Below are 19,828 nucleotides of genomic sequence, written 5' to 3' on the forward strand. Positions count from 1 at the left end.
CTGTTAATCAAAACAATAACAAAGGTAAATTTTTGTGAACAGCTTTAAATGAGAAGACAAATTTATTGACTTACTTTCTCATCACTATGTTGGATGCTGATTTAGTGAAATACCTGGCATTTTGTTTGCTTGCACAAGTAGTCAATGTCTGCCTGCACACTTCTTGTAACGATGCAGAATATTCCGGATAGATGTCCATTTGGCAGGAGTCATCTTGATCGCGCTCTCTTGCTCCTCTTTCTGTGTCTGTCTCTCTCCCTCTTCGTGTCATACCGCACCCCGTGTCATTCCCCCCTCTCTCTGTTCCACCCTCTTTCTCTCTGTTCCCCCCTTTCTCTCTCTGCCCCCTCTCGCTCTCTGACCCCCCTTCTCTCTCTCTCTCTCTCTGACCCCCTTTCTCTCTCTGAGCCCCTCTCTCTCTCTCTCTCTCTCCCTGGCCTTTCTCTCTCTCTGTTTCTCTGCCCCCCCCACCCTCTCTCTCTCTCTCTCTGGTCCCTCTCTCTGACCTCTCTCTCTCTCTCTCTCTTTGGCCCCTCTCTCTCTGCCCCCCTCTCAGTTTCTCTCTGGCCCTCTCTCTCTCTTGCTGCCCCCTCCCTCTCTCTCTATCTCTCTGCCCCCCCACCACCCCTGTCTCTCTCTCTCTCTCTCTGGCCCTTCACTTTCTCTGGCCCCTCTCTGTCCCCTCTCTCTCTTTCTCTCCCTGGCCCCCCTCTCACTCTCTCTCTCTCTCTGCCCCCCCCCCTTCTCTCTCTCTCTCTCTCTATATGGACCCTCCTCTCTCTCTCTCCCTCTCTGGTCCCCTCTCTCCCTCTGGCCCCCACTCTCTCTTTCTCTCTCTGCCCCCCTCTCTCTCTCTCTCTGGTCCCCCTCTCTCTCTCTCTCTTTCTCTGGCCCCCTCTCTCTCTTTCTCTCTCTCTGGCCCCCTCTTTTTCTTCCTCGCTCTCTGGCCTCTCTCTCTCTCTCTCTTTGGCCCCTCTCTCTGTGGTCCCTCTCTCTCTCTCTGCCCCCCACTCTCTCTCTCTCTGGCTCCTCCCTCTCTCTCACTCTCTGCCCCCCCTCCCCCCGCTGTCATTCTCTCTCTCTCTGGTCCCCTCTCTCGTTCTATGGCCCCTCTCTTTCTCTGGCCCCCTCAATGTCCCCTCTCTCTCTTTCTCTCCCTAGCCCCCCTCTATCTCTCTCTCTCTCTCTGCCCGACCCCTCTCTCTATCTCTCTGCCCCCCTTCTCTCTCCCACTCTCCCTCTATGGACCCCCCTCTCTCTCTCCCTCTCTGGTCCTCTCTCCCTCTCTCGCTCTGGCCCCCACTCTCTCTTTCTCTCTCTCTCTCTCTGCCCCCCCCCTCTCTCTCTGGCCCCCCTCTCTCTTTCTTTCTCTCTGGCCCCCTCTTTCTCTTTCTCTCTGCCCCCTTCTCTCTCACCCACCCCCCCTCTCTCTCTCTCTCCCCCTGGCCCCCTTCTCTCTCTCTCTCCCCTCTCTCTTTGTTCCCCCCCTCTCTCTCTGAGCCCCTCTTTCACCCTGCCCCCTTACACACAATAGTACAGAAAATAATCAAAAGGCTAATGGAATGCTGACCTTTATATTGAGAGGACTAGAATACAAGGGGGTAGAAGTCATGCTACAACTATACAAAGTCCTAATTCCTGGAGTACTGTGTTCAGTTCTGGGCACTATAGCTTAGGAATGTTATATTGACCTTGGAGGAAGTGCAGCATAGATTTATCAGAAGGAAACCTGAACTCCAAGGTTAAATTACAAGGATGTAATGCTCAGAATTATTAACTTTATATCCAAAATTGATAGAATTTTACTAACCAAAGGTATTAAGGGATATGAGACAAAGGCTGGTATATGGAGTCAGGTGACAGATCAGCCATGATCTCTATCAATGGTGGAACAGACTCGAACACTCAAGCATGTTCCTAGCTTCAAGCTAGACATGAGATTAAAAGGATTTTTTGGCCTTACAAATGACTGCCTCTGTGGAACAGATTCTCAGATATAGCATGCTCAGCATCTTTAGCAAAAACAGTTGATTACTATCTGCTTAGGAAAGGAGTTGGAGAAATGCAGGTAAATACAGATAATGCTAGCTAAAGGTTGCATAGCATTTCTTTTTTAGGAACAGAAGGAGGTCATCGGGCGGCACAGTGGCGCAGTGGTTAGCACTGCAGCCTCACAGCTCCAGCGACCCATGTTCAGTTCTGGGTACTGCCTGTGCGGAGTTTGCAAGTTCTCCCTGTGACCGCATGGTTTCCTCCCACAGCCAAAGACTTGCAGGTTGGTAGGTAAATTGGCCATTGTAAATTGCCCCTAGTGTGTGCCCCTAGAGAATGGTGGGGATGTAGTAGGGAATATGGGATTAATGTAGGATTAGTATAAATGGGTGGTTGTTGGTCAGCACAGACTTGGTGGGCCGAAGAGCCTGTTTCAGTGCTCTATCTATAAATAAATAAATCATTACAAATCAATCTCACCGACCTGCCTTATCCTCAAATCCTTTCTCCATGTCCAGTAATACACCTAGTTGTTACTTGAAACCAATTATAGGGTGTGCTCCAACAGTCTGATAAATCCATTGTTTGTAACATGAATTATTATAAATTTAAGTTACCTGAAAGTTTCAAAGCTCTAATTGCAATTAAAATGAATATTTCTATTAAAAGAACAAAAATCCAGCTATTTTCTATCTGTCACCTTTATATTCACTTGTTTTCTCTCTCTCAGATGCTGCCAGACCTGAGGAGTATTTCCAGCATTTTCTCTTATTATTTAATACTGTATTTGATTATTCCTATTCTATGCTTTTTCATTATTTGCAAATAAAAATTACAAACACAGATCTGTAGATCACTGCACAATACATAATTCAATAATGTATCAAAATACTGCCCTAAAATGAATATGTTTGAAAATACATCCTTGTCGATCAAAAGTATAAATGAAAGTAATTGCAAAGAGGAAACTTCTGAATAAACTATTTGCTTCAACAAAAAAAAGTCATTTTTTCTTCAACTGAGACCAAACTGAAAGGCCATGGCTCAAAACATAGGACACCACAAAGTTTGAAAAGTGCCAAACAAGGCAAATCAGGAAGAATGATTTTTTAAAATTCGTTCGTGGGATGTAGGTGCCACTGGCAAGGTCAGCATTTATTGCCCATCCCTAATTGTCCAAGAGAAGGTGATGGTGAGCTGCCTTCTTGAACTGCTGCTGTCCATCTGCTGTCTCCGCTTTAAAGACGTCTGCAAATGCGACATGAAGTCCTGTGACATTGACCACAAGTCGTGGGAGTCAGTTGCCAGCGATTGCTAGAGTTGGCGGACAGCCATAAAGGCGGGGCTAAAAAGTGGCGAGTTGAAGAGACTTAGCAGTTGGCAGGAAAAAAGACAGAAGTGCAAAGAGAGAGCCAACTGTGTAAATGCCCCGACAACCAATTTTATCTGCAGCACCTGTGGAAGAGTCTGTCACTCTAGAATTGGCCTTTTAGCCACTCCAGGCGCTGCTCCACAAACCACTGACCACTTCTAGGTGCTTACCCATTGTCTCTCGAGACAAGGAGGCCAAAGAAGAAGAAGAACTTAGTTTTCCAAGAAAACAATTACACGACAAAGAGATGGTGGACAGGTGAGGGGTGGCTTGAGGGGGCGGATGGTGGTGGTGAAGGACGTGACAACAGTGTCAAGGAAAAATGCAAGGGCAATCCCTCAAAGTGGCATTAGAAATATGCCATTTATAAGCTTTGTGTGGAAAAGCTAGGATCTCACTTTATCTTCACTCTAGATGTCTAGCAGATAAGTGCAACTTGCCATTGACGAAGCCTAAATGAAAATAACAATTAGGACAAGGATTTAAACGCTCATCTTCCACTCATCAGTGCAATGTTGTACTGCAAATGGTTTTCTTGTTAATAAGATATTTAAACTTTTTTTTCAAGTTAACTGAAGCACTTAGCAGATCATTATTAATGACCTCTATTACTTATAAATATCCTATTGACATATTACTTGACATAGATCTCCATGGAGGGCCTGTCACTTGACCCCAAGATATAGATGGAAACATAATATAATGTTTCACAGTGCACCTGGTCTTTATAACGGTATGTTAAATTTACTTAATATACATGCATTTTCACAAACAGTTTCCCCAAAAATTGCAACTGAAACATTAGCAGGCCAAAACAGTTTTGCCATCTGTTTTCACTTACCTGTACAGGGTTTCCAAATTAGTGCTATACCACATTAATTTAGTAAAGTTCCTGCAACACAAACTGACACAGCTGAAGTACTTTTCATATATACAAAAAGGGACGGGCCACAGCACCATTTGGCATTTCATGGCCACTTAAATGCTTGCATAATGAAGAAAGACAATACAGCTCACAATTGTGAATGGGGGGAAAGTAAGCAGAAGTGATTTTCTTTTTTAAAAGAGTTAATTATTTCTATGTTACATCAATGTTTTCCAAGTTCTGCAACTCATTTGCTACACAAAAAAACCAAGACAATGTAATATTCCATGAACAATTCCAACTTTAAATTACAGGAAATAGGAACAATATGGAAAAGGGAAAGCTTCCTAATGATCCCCAGATTGAATCTCATTGCATCTGGCCTTTAGGCAAAGAAATTACAATGCTGATTATATAATCTGGATACATATTTAGTTCACAAGCTAAGCCAAGTAATTATCTTAAATTAATATCTCAAACTGTCAATAAAAACAAGCCAGAAAATAAGGATCATTTTAAAAATTAGACAAACTTTAATTCAAATCTTTGGATTTCCATTGGATTTAGAAACTTTGGGGGCAATTTTAACATTGCTGCCTGGGAAGTAACCTGGCAGAGTGACTGCCCACCCACTGTAGAACCACCAATTTCAATGGGATGAAAATCAAGCGGGTTCTACAATGGGAGGGCAATCCGCTCAGCCAGGTTACCGCACAGGTGGTGGGTTTGAAAGTTACGCCCTTTGTTTTGAAAATGTCATGGCAACTTGTTGAAAAATATATATTCCAACTTGTCACAGAAATTGAAAATGCTCACTGCAATTGCAGAAAGCTAAGTGCAGTTGCTCCACAATATTTAAGTGGGTTAACACCACTGGCAATGGATCAACATACCTCTAGGATGACAATTAATCCAAATAATCATCACACAAAAAAATACTGATGGCATAAGGAAGTGTTTTTATGCTAAGATACACCTCAAGCATTCATCATGCATTGAACAACACAAGAAAACAATCATTGCTGTATGAGAAATATAACTTAATTTTTTTTTTAAACTCACATGAAAATACATTTCCAAGCATGTTGCAAGTAGAGAAGAGGAGAATGTTGAACAGGGAACATGGCCATTCAGGCAGGGGTGGGGGGAAAGGGCGCAATGGGTACTACAAGCACAGTTGAAGAGAGTTTGAAAAAATCAGAGAGGTAGCAAGCCAACGTTGTTTTGGGAGAGTTCCAAACAGCAGGAAGAGGCTTTTTAAAGATATTTTTCAAGAAAGGCAGAGAGCTGGTGAGGCAAAGTGGTTCTGGAAGAGGTCCAAACTGCAGCAATGTAAGTGAGTAAAAGCTCAGCTTCTGAAATTGCATGAGAGCATGCACTTTGAGCAGTAATCCAGAGTCACACAGGTAGAAGGTGTGGGTTGAGACACTTAGCTTGAAAAGACCACTCGGATGAAGAATGGAATCGGAAAAGAGTATGAAGATCTTGAAGTCAATATGGAGCAGCCGGGAAGTGGCAAGGTGAGGGGAAGAAAGATGTCCACAGAGAGGCAATGAAACATTATAAGGACACAAATGGTGGCTTTATGGGACTGAAGTGTATTTACAGTTCAAATTATCCCTTAACAACTTAAAATTCAAAAACTCCATCAAGATCATTGGATTATTCTGCATGATTAATGTGTGAGTAAATATTAAACAAGATGCCGAATTTGAGAGAATAAAATTTATATCAATTCTGACTTGTGACACAAAATAGAGAAAAACCATTTCCATTTTTCATTAAGTGGCTAATTACAAGGCATCACCAAAAGAAAAAGTGGTTTGGAGAATTTTTTTTTTTTAAATGTACAAGGTTACTAAAACATGGATTGCGTACCAGATTGGTTGTGGAAGCAGAATGCAGAATAGCTTTTCTTGGGGAAGCTAATAAATATTTGAAAAATGTTACGACCGCAGCAGGAGCAACGCACCATTAATTCAGTCCCATCACTCCACAAGTCGCAGCACATTACTAAGCTTTCACACCTAATCGGAAAACAGCCATATTAAACTCTCTAGTAACCCCGGAATGAAACAGATCAAACCAGGTATCTTTAGACAACAACAAATTAACTATTTATTTTTAAAAAAAACTAAATCTTAAACACTATCAAGATAAACCTATGTCTAAAGAGCTTATACCTTTTTATTTTAACCTAACTCCCCATTCACACACATACATTTAAAAGTAACAGTGGTTAACTTTTTTTTTAAAGTGAAGTTTTTAAAAAATTAGCTGTCTCTTAAGAATAAGTAAAATAAGAAAGTCTTTGTAGGTTACGTTCCTGATAGATGAGGTCTTCGAATGTGGATTTAATGAAAATAGTCCTTCAGAAGATAGACATTCAACTCTTCGGCTGCAGCAAGCATTAAACCAGTTCTTTGAATGATGAGCACAGTAATACCAATGGTTTTTTGAACAGAAAGCTTTTCTTCTTTACTCAGGGAATTAACTTGGCTTGTAGCTCCTTGTAGCATTTTTCTGAGAGAGAATGAAACAGCTCCTTTTCTTCAATATGCCTCGCTGGAAAGTCCCTCAGAACTAACTGGTTTCAGCTGGTTTCTGCCAGTTCCACACACAGCCAAGTGGAAACATTACCATGTGACCTCTCTTTCTCCTCCTGTTGCCCAGGGAAACAAAAAAATGCAGCTGTGGCACACTGTGTCTCCAGAACATTCTCTGTGCGTTAAAGATGCACAATTTTTAACAAAAGTCTTAAAGGCGCACACACTGTTTTTAACTGAGGAGAAAAATAACTACAGGTCCATGACAAAAGGAATAATGTTAACACATATGGAGAAAGAGCACGGGAGTAAGGCTCATCCAGACAACTAGCGCAGTGCAATGGGCTGAATGGCCACCAATGCTTTAAAATGCTATATCTTATTGAAGTTTGCTTAACTTCAGAATCCATGGATAGAAATTTCTAAGTTTACAAAAAGTCAAGTTTCTAAATATACCTTCAACTTGTTGTGATAAGGACATAAAGCATCTGCAAGGGGATATAGATAGGTTGAGTGGGCAAAAACTTGGCAGATGGAGTTTAATATAGGAAAGTGTGAGGTCATGCACTTGGTAGGAAGAATCAAAAGGCAGACTATTATTTAAATGGAGAGAGACTCCAACAAAGTGCAGCACAGAGGGATCTGGGTGTTCTTGTGTACGAAACACAAAAAGTTAGCATGCAGGTGCAGCAAGTAATTAAAAAGGCAAATGGAATTTTGGCCTTTATTGCTAGGGGGTTGGAGTTTAAAAATAGGGAAGATTTGTTACAACTGTACAGGGTGTTGGTGAGGCTGCACCTGGAGTACGGTGTACAGTTTTGGTCCCTGTATTTAAGAAAGGATATATTGGCATCAGAGGCAGTTCAAAAGAGATTCACTGGGCTGATTCCTGGGATGAAGGGATTGACTTATCAAGAACAGCTGAACAGGTTAGGCCTTTTATTCATTAGAGTTTAGAAGAATGAGGGGTGATCTTATTGAAATGAACAAGATTCTGAGGGGGCTTGACAGGGTAGATGTTGAGAAGATGTTTCCACTAGTGGGGGAATCTCGAACTAGGGGACTTAGTTACAGAATAAGGGGGCACACATTTAAAACTGAGATGCGAAGGAATTTCTTCTCCTAGAGGGTAGTGAATGTCTGGAATACTCTACCCCAGAGCGTTGTGGAAGCTAGATCAATGAAAGTATTTAAAGAGGAGGTAGATAGATTTTTGAAATATCGGGGAGTTGAGGGCTATGAGGAGCTGGCACGAAAGAGGAGTTGAGATCTGGGGCAGATCAGCCATGATCTTATTGAATGGCGGGGCAGGCTTGAGGGGCTGAATGGCCTACTCCTGCTCCTATTTCTCATATTCTTATGTTCTTTATGTTATGTTGAGGGGTGTGTGGCACATTGGATCAGCAAACGCTTTTACATCTGTTACATGGGTTCAAATCCATTCCACGGGATAGTCTTCTGACGGTCAGTGTTCTTTGTTAAATGAGTTGGACATTCTGAACAAAGTTTTTGGTGAACCAAGGGCAGAGGACAACATGACCTTAATTGTTAGAAAAATCAACATCATCATGTATTTCTAGTACTTCTAGTGGTATCTTTCTGTGTAATAAAGTATCTCAAGATGCTTCACATAAGAGACCAAGTTGAGTGAAATAAGCTTTGAGGAGTCCTTTAAAATCTGGGCATGAAGTAGCAAGGCAAAGACGTTCAAAGACGGATCTTCAAAAGGGTTCTGAAGAAGAATGATCTAGTCAGTTGAAAGCTGTGGCATCTGTGTGGTGTGGGACTGGTGGATCATTCGGGAGGCCAGTATGGTAGGACTGGGCTGGGACATAAGGTTAACCTAGATTGCACAGATAGGGTGGGAAAAAGTCATAGAGGGATAGTAAACAAGGATAAGGATTTTGATGTTGGTTGTTGGGCAAAAGCAAAGGACAAGATGAACAGGGTGGTTGACAAGCAGAACTCAGTGCTGAAGAAGCGGTGAGCAGTAGACTCTTGAGCAAGTTGAAATTTGTGTAGGCTGGAGCTTGTAAGGCCAGCAAAATGAACAGTGACATCTAGTCTGAAGTTAACAGAAGTGTGGTTCAGAATGGAGAGAGATTTATGAAGCTTCTACCCATGGAGTGGTCGTCTCTGATCTTGGACTTCAAAGTAGAAACGTGTGACATTCCCCAATACAGATGCCCCTCATTTTGCTCATGAGAAAAGTCACCATAAATTATTTTATTAAACTTTGTGAATTCACAACAAAAACTAGAATTTAGGTAGTGTCCTTAACCTACAAAAACATCCCAAGATGTTGTATATATGGACTGAGGTGGGAGGTGTCTTTTCTAGTCCCACTTCTCTGCAGGTCACAACATATATTTTAAAAATGTTTACCCTGATTCAGTCAATCATATGTTCTCCTCTTTATCCCAGAATAAAATACACCAACCAGGTTTCCTTAATAAAAAACAAAATCAGTTTATTATAAAATAAGACTTATCCAGTAAAGAAGCAAAGCATTAACACATAGATTTAAATATGAAAGTTCCCTTTTTAAATACCCAACACACACACACACACACAGAAATTAAATGGGAAAAAAAAGAAATTCTCTCTGCAGACGTCTTTTACAAAAAAAAGAGACAAAAAATAATACTTTGGCCAAATACATGTTAATTCTTGAAGAAAAGGATGAGATATGTTGTGTCCCAAAAATGGCATACAGTCTGGTGTCTGAGTACACATAAATGGGTCACTGGGATCTTTTCTGGAGCAATTCTTTTCAGGCAGCATCAAGAATTAATCTGGCAGGCGTTTCAGGAGCTTCTCAAGAGAAATGCAGCATCAGAGGTTTTAGCTCTCACACACTGGATTCGCAGGGTTTGTTCAAAGAGGTAGAGAAAGAGGGGCTGGATGTTTCTTTTCTGCAGGCTACAAACCCAACTGCCTTCAAAACAGTCCACACCCCAAATGAACAAAAACGTTATCCCAAAAGCGAAACCTCCTGACCACCATAAATCTTGACATGTCACTTCTCTGTAAATGTCTTCCCCAAGTCACCAATATTTCTGTTGTTTATTGAGCTTAAGGCATGTGACATCCAGTAAAGGTTTGATTTCAAACAAGACCTCTCAGTGACCCTGGTAAAAAAAAAAATCAATGGAATCTTTTCAGTTTTCCCAAATGAACCAATGTCTATAATTCTAAAATACGAGTCCTCAAAAAAAAAAATTTTTAAATACAGAAGCACCTTTATACCACCTCCATCCTTGGTGGAATAAAACACCATTTTTAAATGCATTTCATTTAAAAATGTGAAAAAACAGAAGATGAAAAATATTAAAACACATTTGCACACTCATTCTCATTCACTCTTTACCTGTAGCTAATACAGTTGTGCTTTGTACCATCTTTGCACTCAGATAAGTCTAAGCAAAGTTAAATTCTAGACAAAACATCAGCATTACATTCTTTTTCCCCACAATCTTTAAGTGATGAGGTTACAATAGTAAAGTCTATCAAATTAGTCTGGCATTTTGGTTTTTGAATTTTTCCACAAAGGCTAGGCAGTTATGATCAGTATATACCAGGGTCTCCCTGTAGCTGTGGCGGACATATACTTTAAAATGTTTAAGAGCTAGTAGTAAGCCCCGGGTTTATTTTTCCACTATAGAGTATCTCTTTTGGTGTCGATTTAGCTTTTTGGAAAAGTATCCCATTGGCCTTTCTATGCCCGATTCATCATCTTGAAACAGGACTGCACTGACCCCCAGGTCACTAGCATCAATTGCTACCTTGAAGAGCTTTGTGAAATATGGGGCAGACAACATTGGTTCATTAATCAAAATGGCTTTCAGCCTCTTAAAAGATGCTTGGCACTCTCCTAACCACACTATCTTGGTTTTCTTTTTTTTTGTCGCAAATCTGTCAGTGGAGCAGCTGTGGTACTAAAATTTGGTACAAACGTGTGGTAGAAACCATACATCCCCAAAAACCTCATGATTTCTCGTTTAGTCTTAGGGGTAGGGAACTCCACCAATGTTTGGACTTCAGCTGTTCTTGGCAACACTTGTTCTTGCCCTACTATATGCCCGAGGTATGTTACCCTCGCTTTTGCAAATTCACTTTTGGCAAGGTTTATCACTAAATCAGCTGACTGTAATTTTCTAAACAGAGCTTCTAGTTTTTCCACGTGGTCCTCCCAAATGTTACAGTATATACCAGCACATCATCAAGGTAAACCACACTGTTAGGAACACTGGCTACCATTTGGTTCCTTAGTCTCTGAAAAGTGGCTGGGGCATATTTTAGCCTGAATGGCATCACACGGCATTAGAAAAGACCATCTGGTGTGACAAAGGCCGATATTTCTTTAGCTTGAGGTGTTAAAGGAACCTGCCAGTATCCCTTGAACAAATCTATTTTTGTAAGAAATGAGGCACTGCCCACTCTATCAATACAGTCTTCCAAGTGAGGAATTGGGTAGGAGTCTGCCTTTGTTACTGTATTAAACTTTCTGTAGTCTATGCAGAATCTAGTTGGCACTAACACCACTGGGGAACTACAGTTGCTTTGACTGTGTTCAATTGGGTGGTTTTTCAACATGTATTGGATTTCTGCTTTTACCTATGCCTGTTTCTCTGCACTTAAGGGATAAGGATGCTGTTTTATAGGAAAGTACTCCCCTACATCCACATCATGTGTGGCTAAGGTTGTTGTTACGACCGGGTGAGGAAGGGGTCTTAGGCTCCCTTCTTTCCACTTTTCTGGTTTGGCCGTAGCAGGGTTTATCCTTTCAAACACAGTGTTTATATGTTCACCTCAGTGAGTCCTTGCTCACTGCTCTCTAATTGTAAATGAACTAACCAGACAGGTTTTCTTAGGTTTAAACATGAAAGATGTACGTTTATTTGGCTTAACACTCTAACTCAATTAAAATTACAAAAAATACACATTGCAACCAAGCTAGCATGTATACGAGATAAACATACACACAAATAGATACAGAGGAGGAGAAAGAATAAAGGGGAGGGGCGTTTGGAGTAGTAAATGGAATTCAGTTACTGTCTTTAGTTTGCTGTAAAGTCCTTGATTGGCGTTGAAGTCTTGCAGTTCTCGCTGGGGCCCAGTGTACACGTTCAAACTTGTTTCTCTGGTACCAGAAGGCTGAAGAGGTCCTCTGTCTTGAGGCTTAAGCTGCTTTCATGGGTCCCTGGGACTTTGGTTGAGAGAGAGAGACAGAGAGAGCAAGAGGGACCTTTTCTTTTGTCTTCAAGTTGCAATCTGCCCCAAACCTTCCTGTGAGGCACAATTCAACAGTTACCAGTCTGAGAATGTCAATCAAATAATTTACCAATTCTTTTGACCACTTTATACAGACCACTGAACTATGCTTTCAGGTAAGTCATGTGACCAGCTCTTTGTTTGAAACAGCATCTTCTGGAAGATTGTTGATTCTTCAAAGCTTACTAGACACGCTTGGGCGGGGTGGGTGGGGGGAGGTGGAGGTGGACTGCTGTCTCTTACAAGTCAATGGCTCCCAATGTCCTTTGATCATCACTATTGACAAAACCCATCTCACTAATTGAATCAGGGAGCACTCCCATTGTCTCTCTTTGCAAATGTCCCTTGGAATGCAAATGTGCAGCCATGTTTTAGCTGTTCAGCTGTATGGTCCTTTTAAACAAGTTATGTTCAATGTCCTGTAAAATGTTCAAGTAGTATTCCAAATGACGAAATTAATATGTTTCCATTTGGCAGGTGTGGTTTCCGGCACATAGCACATCCTGGCTTGTCTCTACGGACTCCTTTAAATGCTGTGAGTGGTCTTGTAAGGTCTTCTTGCTGTTCTGCATCTAAATATGAAAGCATAATGTCCAATCTCCCTAATAATTCAGTATTAGCTAAACGGACGTTTGGACGTTCAATTTGAGAATTGTCTAGTCCTCCTTCTGCCTCATCCTCACTATCCCTTTCATCCTTCACTGTCCCTACTACCTGACATACCTGTACTTGCTTATCCTCCTCCCAGCGATGATATTGCTTCAACATATTGATGTGACACAGCCAATTCTTTCTCTGGTGATTTAGGATGTCAATCAAATAATTTACTTTACCAATTCTTTTGACCACTTTATACAGACCACTGAACCGTGCTTTCAGCGGTTCACCCTGTAAAGGCAGTAATATGAACACCTCATCCCCTGGTTGAAATGTTTGGGTCTTGACATGCTCATTTCTTCATGGGGTTGTTTGGGAAGTATTAAGCTGTTCCTGAGCCACTTTTCTGGCTCTCATGAGCCACTCCCGGAACACAGATGCATAAACTAGCACAGAAGATTTCTGCCTCTGTTCTAAAAACTTTTCTTTGATCAGTTTCAGTGGACCTCTTACCTCATGTCCATAAACTAATTCAAAAAGACTAAAACAGGTGGACTCATTAGCTGAATCCCGGGTGGCAAACTAAAGAAATTCGAGCCCTTTGTCCCAATCATGGGGATATTCATGACAGTCTGCCCTGATCATCATTTTGAGGATCTGATGGTACCGTTCTAAAGCTCCCTGTGTCTGTGGGTGGTATGCTGAAGACTTTAACTGTGTTATACCCAAATTATGCATAACTTCCTGGAAAATTTTAGACATATAGTTGGAACCTTGATCCGACTGAATCTTAATCAGTAATCCACATCTAGTGAAGAACTGGGTTAACTTCTCTACCACTACCTTAACAGAACTTGGTCTCGAGGGAATGGCATCTGGGAACCGAGAAGCCATATCCATGATACCGAGTATCTATTGGCATTCCACTTTTGTTTTCGGTAAAGGTGGCACACAGTCTACCAATACCCTACTAAATGGTTCCCCAAAAACTGGTATGGGAATTAGAAGTGCAGGTTTTAGGGCAGGTTACAGACATTAAGTCATACTCTAGGTGTACCCAATACAAAGGTACGGGTATATACTCCCCACTGATATCATTCACAAAAACCTTAGCATTCAGTGCCCTCTCTGGTGGAAAAGTCATGCTTTTCCCCAGCAAAAGAGTTTGGGTGGCTCCTGTATCCCTAAGTATAACTATAGGTTTACCTGCCTCACTTGAGGGATAAGGAGTTACTTTTCCTTTATGACAAGAATTCCCTATAACTCTCATGTATCTTATTCACGCACCCCAGTGGTTTTTGCACTTGGCCTTACAGCTGCAGTCAGAGCTGTAGCCTGATCTGTCGTACTCTTGGTCAGGGCCCCTTTCTCAGCACTGGCCTGATGTAACCCAATAAGCCCCATGGGTTTACCCCACAACTTCCAGCATTCTGAACAGAAGTGTCCCACCTTGTGGCAATGGTAATACTTAGGCTTGTGAACCTCACTCCCACCCTCAGCATCTTCCTTTCTGGCTTGAGGAGGAGATCCAGGAGTGTTCCCAGCTGTCCCTCTTGTCCCCAGCTACTTGTACTTCCTTTCATCCCACCTTCTATCCTTCTCAGGTTTGTGGAGATGACAGACAAAGGGTTTGGGCTTGTAAACAAGCTCATAATCATCAGCCATTTCCGCTGCCTGTCTGGCTGTTGAAACCTTGTGGTTCTCTACATGGGTTCTTATTAACGGAGGCAGTGAATTTTTAAATTCTTCCAGGAGAATTATTTCCCTGAAGTTCTCATACGTGGCCCCTACCTTTAGTGCCCACATCCAATGATCAAAAATAATTTGCTTTGCCCTTTCAAATTCTATATAAGTCTGCCCAGGCTGTCTCCGGAGGTTCTGAAATTTCTGCCTGTATGCTTCAGGGACTAACTCATAGGCAGCGAGAATAGCCTTTTTTGCCATCTCATAATCTGCAGAAGCTTCCTCAGAAAGCATGGCATAATCTTCATGAGCTCTGCCCATCAACCTGCTTTGCATAAGCAGTGTCCAGCTTTCCTTCGGCCACTTCATCTGTCTGGATATCTTTTCAAAAGAAATGAAAAATGCCTCCACATCCCTTTCCTCAAACTTTGGAAGGCCTTGTACATATTTAAACAGGTCTCCACTGGGTCCTGGGCTGGAGTCAGATCTGTCCTCACCAGAAGTTTCCTTGGAGCCAAGCCACTCTTTTGACTTTGTTCCAGCTTTTTAACTTCTTCTCTTTCTCTTTGAAATGCTCACTCTTTTGCCCTTCCCTCTCTATCAAGTTCAAGTTTCTTCATTGTCAATTTTCTTTCCTTTTCAAGTTTTAGTTTTTCCATTTCTTTTTCTTTTTCAAGCTTAAGTTTTTCTATTTCCAATTCCAACTGAATCCTAGCTAATTCAACTGCACTACCATCTGGTTCACCTTTTTCTTCTTCCAATTTTAAATGTAATGCTCAATTATATCTGCTTTCTTAATTCCTAGTTTTAACTCTAACACCAATTTTTGTGCCAATTCCTCTAGTCTAACCTTGGCTAAATTTGTCAAATCACTTAGGTATACATCATCCTTCCCCAGAACGGTCATAACAACGGATAGAGACACTCTGGTAGTGTGAATTTCACTCTAATGCACAAGAAACCTGTTTTTCACTTTTCCTCTTTTCAATTATTATTCCCCCACTTACAATTGCACGTCATCGGCTTTTAGGTCATCCCGCACAGAGACCCCAATTATGACTGAGGTGGGAGGAATGCACTGGCTTTTCTAACCCCACTTTTCCGCAGGTCACAACATATATTTTAAAAATGTTTACCCAGTTACCAATTCGGTCAATCATATACTTTGCTCTTTATCCCAAAATACACCAAACAATACAATTATTAGTTTATCAAACAAGACTTATTTGGTAAGGAAGCAAAGCATTAACACAGATTGAAATATGCAAGTTCCCTTTTTAAGTTACCCCACACACACTAAAAAAAATACAGAAATTCTCGCTGCAGAGGTATGTTACAAAAAAAAGAATACTTTGGCCAAATACTTGCTAGCACTTGAAGAAAAAAAAGAAAAGAGAAGTTGTCCCTTTTGGTCTGGCATCTGGGCATACGAAATTGAGTCACTGGGATTTTAGCTCTCCCACACTGGATCTTTGCAGGGTTTCTTCAAAGAGGTAGAGAAAGAAGTGAGCTGGGTGGTTTTTCCTTGGCAAGTTGATCTCCAACTGTCTTCAAAACAGTTCACACCCCAACGGAACTGAAAACAATATCTTCCTCAAACAGAAAGTCAACCTCTTGACCTCCATAAACCTTGACATGCGACTTCTCTATAAACATCTTCCCCAGGTCACCAAGGTTACCGTTTATTGAGTTTAAAGCACATGATTTCCAGCATATGTTGTTTTCAAACAACATCTCAAGTGTCCTTTCAGTGAACTTGGTTAAAAAAACACATCCATGGAATCTTTTCAGTTTTAACACAAGCCCTGTGTTGACAGGCAAAGAGTAGTTGTGAACAGATATTTTTCTGATTGGAGAGAAGTATGCAGTGGTGTCCTGCAGTGATTGGTATTAGGCCCATTTTTCTTGTTGATATATATATATTAATGACCTGTGCTTGGGTTTATAGGGTATAATTTCAAAGTTTGCTTATGACACAAAACATGGAAACATAGTAAAGAGAGTTCAGGAAGGCATAGATTGATGGCAAAATGGGCAGACAGATGGCAGATGAAATTTAACACAGATCAGTATGGAGTGATACATTTTGGTACAACTTAAAGGGGCTGCAGGAACAGAGAGACCTGGGGGTTTATGCACACAAATCTTTGAAGGCGGCAGGCCAAGTCTGTTAAAAAAACATATGGGATCCTTGGCATAGACTACAATAGCAAGGAAGTTATGCTAAAAGGTCATCGACCTGAAACATTAACTCTGTTTCTCTCTCCACAGATGCTGCCAGACCTGCTGAGTATGTCTAGCATTGTTTTTGTTATGCTAAACCTGGTTAGGCCTCAACTGGAGTATAGTGTTAATTCTAGGCGCTACATTTTAGGAAGGATGTCAAGGTCTTACAGAGAGTGCAGATGAGATTTACTAGAGTGGTACCAGGGTTGAGGGACTTCAGTTATGTGGAGACACTGGAAAAGCTGGGGCTATTCTCCTGAGAGCAGAAAAGAGATGTGACAGAACTGTTCAGAATCAAACGGTTTTGATGGAGTAATTAAGGAAAAACTGTTTCAAGTGGCAGAATGGTTGTTAACCAAAGGAATCAAATTTAAAGTGATTGGTCAAAAAAAAAACAGAGGCTTTATGATGAAACATTGTGTAAACAATGAATTGTTGTGATCTGACATTCACAGCCTAAAAGGATGGTGGATGCAGTTTCAACAGTAATATTCAAAAGAGAATTGGATAAATACTTGAAGGTGGAAAAAAATTAGGGGGCTCTTTTAGCCACTAGGTTATTTTAAAACACAAGTTTAAAACTTGGAGCAAGACATTTAAAATTACCAGGAACTAAAGAAATTAGAAAGGATCTGGATCATCGGGGCATCGGGCAAGGTCCAACAACAGGGGGAGCCAACATGTCGATCGTGAGCTACTGGCAGCTCGTCACCTGTGACTGGAGCATGCGCGGTGCCAGCGGTGACTGGAACACATGCAGTGTGGGTGCTGGCGCTGGACAGAGGCAGTCATGTCGGATCCGCAGCTGGTGAGAAACTGAGTGCAGGAGAGCAATGGAGCGAACAGGCGGGGAGGCTTCGTAAACATCCAGTGTAGGCCTCAAACATCCCCAATAAGAAGCTACCAGTCCCATGTTTGCACCGAGCGGGGTGGCAGCTGTGGACCTTCTTCCGATGACAGACCTGGGTTAACGGTCGCCAGCTTTTTCAGCTCTTTTGTAGGAACTAAGGATTAATAAATTGTAACATCAAACCCCAAAACTTCAAAAGAACCAGCTCAGTTATAAAGGAGACTGGGGAAGGGGAGGGAGAAACCATTTGGAACACAGCACAGGGCAGGAGGTACCCCCTCCCCCGGTCCACAAAGACTCCCTTTGGATTGTGCCACACCTGGGCAGGGCTGGCTCAAGATGCAGAAAGCTGCAAGCTGCTAGATTGAGCTGTGGATTGGGAGGAGTGGGAGGGGCGTGTTTGAGTGACAGGTCTGGGGGGATGTCAGGGCAGGCACAACCACTGCTCCCCCTTTTCGTCATGGGATGTTTTACTGGAGTCCTGTTGGTGAATGTTTCTAAACTTTGTCTCCCTAGCCTCGTAATGGAGGTGGATTGTAGGTTGCTGTGCGCGTTGGACTATATTGCCTCTCCTTATTAGAAACACCCCAAAAATACTGGTTTAACATAATAGAAAGGAGAAGGACAGGAAGTTGAGTAAATGAGCCATTTCACAAAGACTGCAGCAATATTGCGCAGTTTCTGGTTTTAGACTCTACGAAGGACATCAATCTACCCAGTAATATCTCATTCAATTTTTGGACTAGAACACATTTACAAAGTCTAATGTACACTAAGTGTCCTCAATGACCAGGGAGGAACTCAAGAAGCAGCTGTGAATTCTAATTCGATGTTCACGTTTTTCCCACTGTTTTCATACCCATGGAAAAACATGGTGTCATATTCCAAAAAACACCTTTCAACCTAGTGTTACGACCAGGTGAGAAAGGTGTCTCGGGGTCCCTCTCAGCCTTCACCTGGTCTTACTGTAACAGAGTTTAATTTTAAATACACTGTGTTTTTAGCTCCCTCTTGGTGAATTCTTGTTCACCGCTTTCCAATTATCAGGCAAAGAAACCAGCACCAACAGGCTTTCTTACATTTAAAGAAGAAAAGTTGAAATTTATTAAACTTAAACTCTAATTCAGTTGACGCCTACGGATACAAGATGAGCCCAAGCTAGCGTGCATATGTGATGCACACATGCAAATAGAGACAGAAAAGAGTAGAAGAAAAATAAAGTGGAAACGTTTGAGGCAATATCTGAAGAGTTTTTATTCTGGTTTTTCAAACTCACTGTAGAGCTCTTGATTGTAGGTAGATCTTGCTTTTCGTTGGGGCCCAGTAGTCTTCTTAAACCTTGTTCGCTGTAGGAGACTTTTCTCTCTTGGGGTTCATGTGTCTTCAGTGGACTCAGAGGCTTGTGAGAAAGAGATGGGAGCAGACAGGAGAAATCTTCTCAGTCCAGGAGAAAACAGTCTCCAGTTCAAACTCTCTGTGGCTAGTTTAAAAGACCCCTGGAACAGCCAGTTAGTCATGTGACCAGCTGGTCCAATCAGTCCTGGCCCCTGTGGATTGCATCACCCCAGCAGACCCTGGAATGCGCTTCCCCACCCCCTCATTGTCCTGTGATCAACATCCATTGTGGGTTGAATGTGACAGGGAATGGTCCTTTGTCCTTCCAATCACCGTCTGTTAAAATGCAAATGTGTTTTCCAGGCATGGCTGATCTGTTTAACAAGTCCTTTTTTCACTCCAGTAACAGTTTAAAATCAATGTTCATGACAAAATTAATGTGCCTCATTCTCAGCAGGTGGGGGCCTAGCAAGACACCTCCACACCCAGCAGCATGAAATGCGATTTGAGAATAGGCAGATTTCATTAAAAGGGTCAAGAGAAAATATAAGATACAGAAAAAAAATGCATTCTCTCATTCATTCACAAATCCTAAAACTAATTAAAATTGCTCCTTTTTTGGCATCTTACTAAACATGTGTTTCGTTTTTGGGGAAGTTTCTCTTCCATTTGCCCATTTCCATGGCTGCCTAGGGTCTTTATTCCTGCTGAGGTAATTGTTTTCCCCAGGAGAGTCAGTAGTGGGCGGCTCTATCCTGAACTCTCTTTCAGTGCTTTGCTGAGTCATGCACAGGCTTTTGACTTTAGGGGATGGGTGTTTTTCTTTTTTCTGACTGTGGGGGGAGGATTCTTTGTTAATCTCCCCTTTGTCCTCTGGGACACGCTTGCCTGCAGGTATTTGTGCAGACTCTACTGCCTCGGTTGCCCTTCCGCCGTCACAGCTGGGAGCCGGGAAAGAAGAACCACCGTGAGCTGCATGGTGACCACTAGCGCAGCGTCAGCCTGGATGACGCCGACACATCGAGGAGGTCATGCAGGCTGTGGGCTGGCCCACTCGCCAGGGTGGCGACCCCTGCCAAACGCCACCC

Source organism: Heterodontus francisci, chromosome 2, assembly GCF_036365525.1.
Source record: "Heterodontus francisci isolate sHetFra1 chromosome 2, sHetFra1.hap1, whole genome shotgun sequence".
Classification (NCBI taxonomy): domain Eukaryota; kingdom Metazoa; phylum Chordata; class Chondrichthyes; order Heterodontiformes; family Heterodontidae; genus Heterodontus; species Heterodontus francisci.